Below are 8896 nucleotides of genomic sequence, written 5' to 3'. Positions count from 1 at the left end.
CGCTCTCTCTCGTGGAGGGGGGGTCCTTGTATTTCTGAGCCGAGGGAGGAGGAGCGCGCGCTCTTGGAATGTCACAAGAGCGCGGGAGATGAGAGAATTCTCGAGTGGGAGAGAGGAGTCGTGTGAATTTCCCAATGAGAAAAGGTGTGTCTTTCCCTCCCCCTAGGGGGGGGGGGGTATTTATAGTGTTTGGAGGAGGCCTTGGGCCGGCCCCTTGAGGCCCACCGGGTGGCCGGGAACAGGGCGCGCGAGGCATGACGCCCAGGAGGGCGCAGGGCACGTCGCCTGGATGGGCGCGGGGCGCGCCGGGCGTGAGACTTGGCCGGGCGCGGCGTGCCCGGCAGCAGGAGTGCTCGGCCGGGGCAGCAGGGACGCCCGGCCGAGGCAGCAGAGGCGCTCGGCCGGGGATGCAGGGGCACCCGGCCGAGGCGACATGAGCACCCAGCCGAGGCAGCAGGGCGCTCGGCCGGGGCAGCAGGGGCATACGGCCGAGGCAGCAGAGGCGCTCGGCCGGGGCACCCGGCCGAGGCGGCATGAGCACCCGGCTGAGGCAGCAGGGGCGCTCGGCCGGGGCAGCAGGGGCATACGGCCGAGGCGGCAGGAGCACCCGGCCGAGGCAGCAGGGGCGCTCGGCCGGGGCAGCAGGGGCGTGCGCGGGCCGGGACGCCCGGGAGCGGGGGAGCGCGCGCGGGCCGGGACGCCTGGGGCGCGGGAGCGCACGTGGACCGGGACGCCCGGGGCGCGGGCACGCGCGGGCTAGGCGCGCTAGGGCGCGCTAAGGCCCACTGGGCCGGGGGCGCGGGTGCGCGTGGCCTCTGGGCCGGGGGCGCAGGTGCGCGTGCGCCGGCCCTGTTAGACCGTGGGTGCGTCAGGGCGCTCGGGCCTGGTGGGCCGGGGCCCGTTGGGCTTCCGGCCGGCGAAGCCCGGCCGGTCTTGAATTGTTTTTTAATTTTCGGTGTCCCGAAAATGACCGGTAACATTAGCCCCCCAAGTTTACGGCTCGCGGGACGCAAGTCGTGAACTTTTAGAAAAGAGAGGGCGTTGAGGTCATTTACCTTTGGTTGTGTGTAAACGCAACACACAATTTTTTTTTTTGGTTGGCCGGACGGTAGGGGGTCGGACCGGGCCGGCTGGGCAGCAAGGCCCGCGCACGGCCTGGCGTCGGCGGAGTAGCGCGCGCGAGGCCGGCCTGCGGGCCGGGCCTTGTGTCGCGCTCGCAGGGGGGGGGGGAAGGAGCAGGGTTTGCTCCTTCCTCTCCTATAAATAGGAGAGGTCCCTCCTTTTCTATTCACACTGGCAGCCTTTGGGTATTTGGAAAATTCCTTTGAGTTTGAAATTTCCCTCTGGGTAGCCGACTTTTTTACCCTTTTTTAATAGGGAGTGATCTTTTTTCCCAGGTTGATGATCCCAAGGTTGACTCCTCCTTCCCTCTCCCAGATTTTGGGGGGGCGGCCAAGGGTCCCTTTGAGGAACTCGATGGGATTCCCATTTTTGTCGAGGAAGACTCTGGCGCGGCCGACAAATGGCTCGCGGAGTTGGAGACTGACGCCGCGGCGATAGCCGAGCTGGCGGGGCCCGAGAGCGGCCTTCCTACCAGGTGTGGCCCCGAAGGGGAGGACGAAGGGTCCAAGGACTCGCGTTCGTCGCGGCTGGTGATCAACCTGGTTTCCCGCGAGGCGTCCGTTGACGCCCCCTCGCTCAAGCAGCGAGGTGAAGCGATGGTGAGTGCTGGGCTTCCTCGGGCGTCTAATTTAGATACCTCGGGTGCTGAGCTTGCGATCGTACCGTCCGAATCTTTTCTAGATGAGATTTATTCCGACGACCCCCTAGGGTCGGGCTCAGAAGGCCCTGAAGAGGATTTGGAGGCTCCTCCCACGAGGGGGAAGGAGAAACGTAACGGAAAGGTGCTGGAGACGGCCTGGTCGGCTTTTGAGTCCGCGGAGGCCTCGGGGTATACCTATGCCAGGTCTCTGGAGAGGACCCGCATGTACGGAGTAGGCGACTCTGTTGCCCCCATCGGCCTAGACTGTAGGGGAATCGATGCCGCGAGCACGCTCACTTCCCGAGTCTTTAGCACGCTCTGGGAGACGTATAACATCCCTCCCTCGGTGGGGCTGCTTAGACCTGCCCCCGAGGATAGGCCCTCTCGTGAAAAGGACGGGTACGCGGTCGTGATGGTCGGGAGTCTTGTCTGCGGGTTGCGCCTCCCGTTCCCGACGATCGTCCAGCGGATCCTGACCCGATTAGGGGTCCACGCATGTTAAATGAGCCCGGCGTTCTATCGCCTGTTGGCTACATGCTTCATGGAGTGGCATTGCCAAACGCAACGTGCCATGACCGCAGACGACTTTCGCAATCTGGTTGATGTCTTCCTGGTGCCAGGGCAGCCAGGGTTTCACATGGCCCGCGCCCGGGGCAATGTACGGTTGGTCGAGGATAGTGACTCGCCTAGTCGCCGGGCGTGGGTGTGGGTCTCGACGGACGCCTTTGGCGAGGCGCCCCTTCGCTTCGGTCGCTTGGCCGACTTCCCAGCGGATGAGGGGGCGGTGGACCTCCCCTTTGTGAGAGAGATATCAGGGATGTCGGAAGCCCGCAAGGCTGGCGAGCGGTTCCGTTCCCCCGAGCTGATGGCGCTTACCGGGTGGTTCCCGCCCTTTGCTCCGGGCACCGAGGAGGCGCGCCGGGTGAGCAGGCCCCTGAGTCCCGAGGCTCAGCCAGTCGCTCCTGCTTCTCGAGGTAACTTTACGGTTTTGTAAATTTGTTGTTTGACAAGAACATGACCTTTGTTGCTATGTGTCGCGTAGTCGCGAAGAGGTGAGCTAGGAGGCTGGCTTCCGCTTCTCAGGACCCTGCGTCGATGGCGGAAATTCGCTTTAGGGTCGCTGACCGCAAGGTGAGGGGAGAGCGTGTCGAGACTGCTGATGTAGCTGAACCAGAGCCCCGCGCTTCTTTGAAGAGGGCTTCGACATCAGCGCCTCCTGAAGAGCGTTCCGAACCCAAGAGGGTGAACTCGGCGGTTGAGCTGGAGGCGATAGAGGCTCGAGGGGATTGCTTCCGCCATCTCGAGGGATCCCCACTGTCCTGGTGGAAGGGCGCGGTGTCGAAGAACGACATTGCCTTCTTCCAGGCGGGGGTTACTGACGCTCAGAGGGTCAGTATTTTTGTTTATTCTGTCGTGAGCGTAGGTTTAGTTTTAACCCTTGCTTCTTTGTCGTCACAGGCGTACGCGAGGGCCGAGCGGAGCGACAGGATTTTGTACGACTTCATCCGGCGCTTGGGGGCATCCCAGGAGGAGCTTGCTCGGACGAAGGCTAGGCTGGCTCAGGTCGATCGAGGTTTGCACCCGGGGGCGGAGACCGAGACGCTTCGAGACCAGCTTCGTGAGGCTAAGGTGGAGCTTCAAATCGCACGGGATCAGCGCGACGGAGCCCAAATGTCTGTGGCCAAGATGGCGGGGGAGCTTACCGAAGAGCAGAGAGCTTGTGAGGTGGCGACCTGATCAGCAGAGATTTTTCGCACTGAGGTTACCGACCTTCGGAGGCAGCTGGATGCTCGATCCGATGCTTTGGAGACGTCGCACCGCCAGCTTACTTCGAGCGAAGCGGCGCGTGTTCGGGCGGAGCGCGAGCGCGACTCTCTGGCGGAGGAGAATGCTCGCCTCTCATCCCAGCTTGCTGAAGCGGAGTGAAGAGCGTCCGACTTGCAGGATGACTACGACATAGGGACCGAGGAGGCCCGTCGTGCCGGAGCGGTGGAATGTCGAGATGCGACTGTGACCGGGAATGAGGCCCGGGGGGTCACCTTTGACTTCTTGGACACTCTGTTTCCCCTACTAGATGAGGGTGCTATGTGAGCCGTGTGGCTCCTTTTTAGCGCACATGTTTGGCGCTTTACTTTCTTTTCCTTCTTCCAAGATTTTATTTATTTCCCACGCACTTTTCTATTCAGCACGTGTTCATTGGATTTAGAGCTACGGCTCTTTTTTATTTATGAGATACTTTTGTTGCTTTCATGTTGAATGCTTATCTCAATTTTTGAGCAGTTTTGCTCGCACATGCCTTCTTTGTGAGATAACGTGGCCCGAAGGTCTTGTATCCTTACCAATAGTTTTGGCAAGTTTTACGTCCTTAACTGGGGTTCGTCCTCCGCTCATTTCATCGTTACGACTCGTCGTCGTTTAAACGTTCGAGATGAGGGGGCGTTTGTGTCCAGTTAGGCGATGGGTCGACCCGTGTCGAATGGTGATATCGGCCTGTCGGGTTAGGCCGACAATTCAGTGTGCCTAATGTGGTTGTGGCCCAGCGACTTCGCTTCGTGCCTTTTGGCGATTGAAGAGGTCGCACCGGGTAGTTCCCGGGGGCTCTGCGTCCGTGCCTTCGGCGACTGGACGTGCATGTTGCGCCGGGTTAGGCCAGCGTCTTAGGAGCTCGTGCTTTTGAGCGACCGAGCGTAGGTTGTGCTGGGGTCTTTTGGGCTCGTGCTGTCGAACGACCGAGCGTTGGTTGTGCCGGGTTAGGCCGACGTCTTTATGGGCTCGCTTACCCTGGAGCAAGCGAACGCGGGTGCGTCGGGTTAGGCATACGTCTTTTTAGGTTCGCTCACCCTGTAGTAAACGAACGCGGGTACGTCGGGTTAGGCCGACGTCTTTTTTTTTTTTTTTTTTGGTTTGCTCACCCTGGAGCAAGCGAACGCGGGTGCGTCGGGTTAGGCCGACGTCTTTTTGGGTTTGCTCACCCTGGAGCAAGCGAACGCGGGTGCGTCGGGTTAGGTCGACGTCTTTTTGGTTTCGCTCACCCTGGAGCAAGCGAACGCGGGTGCGTCGGGTTAGACCGACGTCTTTTTGGGTTCGCTCACCCTGGAGCAAGCGAACGCGGGTGCGTCGGGTTAGGTCGACGTCTTTTTGGGTCCGCTCACCCTGGAGCAAGCGAACGCGGGTGCGTCCGGTTAGGCCAACGTCTTTTTGGGTTCGCTCACCCTGGAGCAAGCGAACGCGGGTGCGTCGGGTTAGGCCGACGTCTTTTGGGCTCGCTTACCCTGGTGCAAGCAAACGCGATTGGGTCGGGTTAGGCCGACGTCTTTTACTCAAACCCTATTGCGCCGGGTTAGGCCGGCGTCTTTGGTGTTCATGCCCTGAGGCTAGCGAACATTTGTTTGGCTCAAATTTGGCCTTTTTAGGGTTTGAGGCAGCGCCTTTATGTGACTTAGATGCGTCCCGGGAGACGTCTTTCACCTGCGCCTTTACGCGTCTTACGGCACGCCGGGAAGGCCGACGTTTTACTAGAACCCGTATGCACGAAGGGCCGTCGGGGTCCGAGCTTCCTAAGTCTGTATCCCCGTGGGGGACTTCGGCCTGGGTAAAAGTGTTCGTGCTGTTGAGCGACCGAACTTATGTGTTGCGCCGGGTTAGGCCGGCGTCTTTTCTCAAACCCCTATGCTTGGCGAGCCATCGGGGTTCGAGCTTCTTAAGCCTCTATATCCCATGAGTGGGGGGGCTTAAGGGTTTTTTTTTTATGTCGTAATTTTTCGAGTGTACGTCTCAGGACCCATAGCCCCCCAAGTTTTTAGTTTACAGGTCGTGCCATGATGACTAAATTTTTTGATAAAGTGGGTAAAAAGACCGCAAACTTTATTTTTTATTAATTTTTTTGCTAACAGGGAACAGCCTCAAACAGTGGCATGTAGGCCTTATTGAATAAGGGAAATCAGAGCAATGGGGGGGCCCAGTCACTGGTGGTACTGCCTCAAGTGTTCGGCGTTCCACGGGTGCCGGATTGGAGTTCCGTCGTGTATGACTTGTTGAACTCTATACGGTCCTTCCCAATTCGGGCCCAGGACCCCGGCGCCTTGTACTTGGGTGTTTTGGAACACGCGTCTGAGTACAAGGCTGCCGACGGCGAAGATCCGCCTTTTGACTTTGGCGTTGTAGTATCTCTCAACCTTTCGCTTTTGTGCAGCGAGTCTGGTGAGGGCCTCGGATCTTTTTTCGTAGATTAGATCCAATTCGAGGCGTATGGCTTCGTCATTCTCTTTTTCGTCGAAAGCATCGACCCGTTAAGTGGGGACCTCCGTTTTCACGGGGACCACCGCTTCAATCCCAAAAGCTAGGGAGAAGGGGGTCTCTCCGGTGGCGTTTCGAAGGGTTGTTCTGTTGGAATCGATCTAATAATTAACGCTTCGGAAAGCGGCAGAATTTTAAAAATTTTCTTTTACAAGTAAAAACGGTTTTTACTAACCTAGACAAGTGCAAGTACATGTAATTAAAAACTAATATGAGCTAAGAAGTTTACTAACCTTTCTTGAAGCTTGATCTTGGAGAAGCTCTTAGAAAGTTGCAACGCTCATCTCCCCTCGCAGCACGTCCCTCTTCCTTTCCTCGGCACCTCGAGCAACCACGAAAGTTTCTATCACTAAATCACTCGAAATAAAGGAATTAGTGAGTGGGCACTTTTAAACACTACGAATTAAGAATAAGTCTTGAAGTCGCAGAGCTAAACACTAGGTCGAGTGAGGACCTAGGTGCCAAAACAAGAAAAATCGAAAATAAACTAGAAAGAGAGAGAGAGAGAGAGGAGTTCGGCCAAGTTCTAGAGAGAGAGTCTCTCAAATCTCTTAAACTTGGATTTATCAATTGTGAGGAAATGAGGCTCCTATTTATAGGAGAGGTCTCACCTTCAATAAGGTAGTTTCCTCTTCTATAGAATATCACATAGTCATGAGCCAATTTCCTCTTTTCCCTCTTGAGACACTCGGCCAAACAAGGGCTTCTAGAAGCCTTGATTTGTTTCCTATTTTGTTCATGGCTTGCCTTTTTCTAAACTTGGCCGATTCCCTTATGCATCCCATATGCAAATTTGTTTCCTCTTTTTCTTTTGGCAAGTATCTTGATACATTTATGCACAAAATAATCTCTCCTATTTCTCTATAGGGTAGGCGCCCATATTTTCTAGAAAAGGCTTCTAGAATTTTCTTCACTTGTTCATGACAACATAAGAAAAGGTCCATTTAGAATTTTCAATAAAATTCTTATGAAATGAAATTAATTCACCAGGCCCAATGATCAAGTCATGGCCGAGTGACATTAAGTCATCAAATGAACTTGTCAAAAAATTTATTGACATTCATTTCACCCTTTGTCTCAAAAGACAAAAATACCCTTTTGACAATTTTCGTTCTTGTTTTGACTTAGCTTCCAGTTTAACTATTCCTATTGATGTGATTCGTGACAGTGACCTCATGGACCCAGATTAACAAAGCTTGAGCTAAACACTTGGATTCAAAAGTTCACAAACCTTTTCCAAGTTTAGCTTAATGCCAACTGACTCCACTAAAGAGTTGACACTGAAAATCTCTCGGTTCAAATGAATTTATTTTCTACTCAAGAATTCGACCTAATTATGTTGAGCGGATCCACTGAATATTATCTATGTTTACCCTTCATGAATGTCATCAGCTAGTCGGGATTTACTAAATTACCATTTTACCCTTCTAGCTGTTATTTCTTCAACTCCTATGTCGCTTGTGAATAAGTTAGAAACAATGTATTGACGAGGAGCTAACAAGTCACATTGTTTCATCCAAAAGAGTCAGGACTCAATTTGGACACTGGCCAGTTCATTTATTCACACTCCAAGGAACAAAGCATGAGGTGACATGCATTGCATTTCAGCAATCTTGTACATGAATTCCATATGTATGAGAACTTCACAAAGTTACTCATGACAGACTCACAACTTAGTACTTCACCAATAGGCCTTGTTCGGAATCACATAGTGAGTCCGAACTTTGACTTTCTCAAATGAGAATACTAAGGTGTGAAATGGCATGTCTCATTTCAGGATTAAGGTAAGCATGATGCAATTCATACATAGTGACTTCGAGACATAAGAGGTTAAATGGTTTGTTCTTATATTGTCTCTAGAAGTGCACTGGTCAATTCAGTACCTACGGAAGATACCTAGAAGAACTATAGAGTCCCCAACTCTCAATGCCTCATAACCAGACATCATAGATTCTTCTAACAATCACACTGAGGTCAATAGTCCTTTGACCCTAAGATTGCGAATATATCGTTTTAAGCAAACTACGAAGAGTTTGTTCATGCAAATCTACATTTGTCTCTTCGTAAGTTGTTAAGTTTGTTTATGGACTAAAAGACTAAGGTTTTATCATAAAGCTTCAAACAAAGAAAGAATGAATGAACGTTTCAACTTTATTAATGAATAGATAGGCAATTACAAGCAAGAGTCTTCATGAGACTTTATTACATCAAATGTACAAAATAAAGATTACAACTCTTCTTGTGGGCACCATTGACAACAAACTCCCACTTGACTCAAAGAAGATGTGTGTAGTCTTTCATGCCTAATCCCTCTCGATGTTGGTCGAAGACCTTGTTCGCTAGGGCCTTGGTTAATGGATCTGCCAGAGATCTACTTCACCTCCACGTCTCCGCGCTGCGCGATCTCTCGAATCAAATGGTATTTCCTCTCAATATGCTTAGAGCGCTTATGGCTTCGAGGTTCCTTTGAGTTAGCGACTGCCCCACTATTATCACAATAAAGGGTCATGGGCTCGTCGACGTTTGGAACAAGTTCCAAATACTTAAGGAATTTTCTAAGCCATACCGCCTCTTTGGATGCTTCACAAGCAGCCACATATTCTGCTTCCATTGTGGAGTCAGCAATGCAAGATTGCTTAATACTCCTCCACACAACGGCTCCACCATTAAGGATGAACACAGATCCCGAAGTGGATTTCCTGGAATCCTTATCCGCTTGAAAATCGGAGTCAGTATATCCCGTCATAGTCAGGTCGGTACCTGAGTATGTAAGCATCAAGTTCCTAGTTCTTCGAAGATACTTAAGAACATGCTTAACAGCAATCCAGTGCTCGGGTC

This window comes from Urtica dioica, chromosome 4 (assembly GCF_054948205.1).
Source record: "Urtica dioica subsp. dioica isolate 48M chromosome 4, U.dioica_male_clone48M_v1_H2, whole genome shotgun sequence".
In the NCBI taxonomy this organism is placed as follows: Eukaryota; Viridiplantae; Streptophyta; class Magnoliopsida; order Rosales; family Urticaceae; genus Urtica; species Urtica dioica.
Note: the sequence above shows the minus strand (reverse complement) of the source record.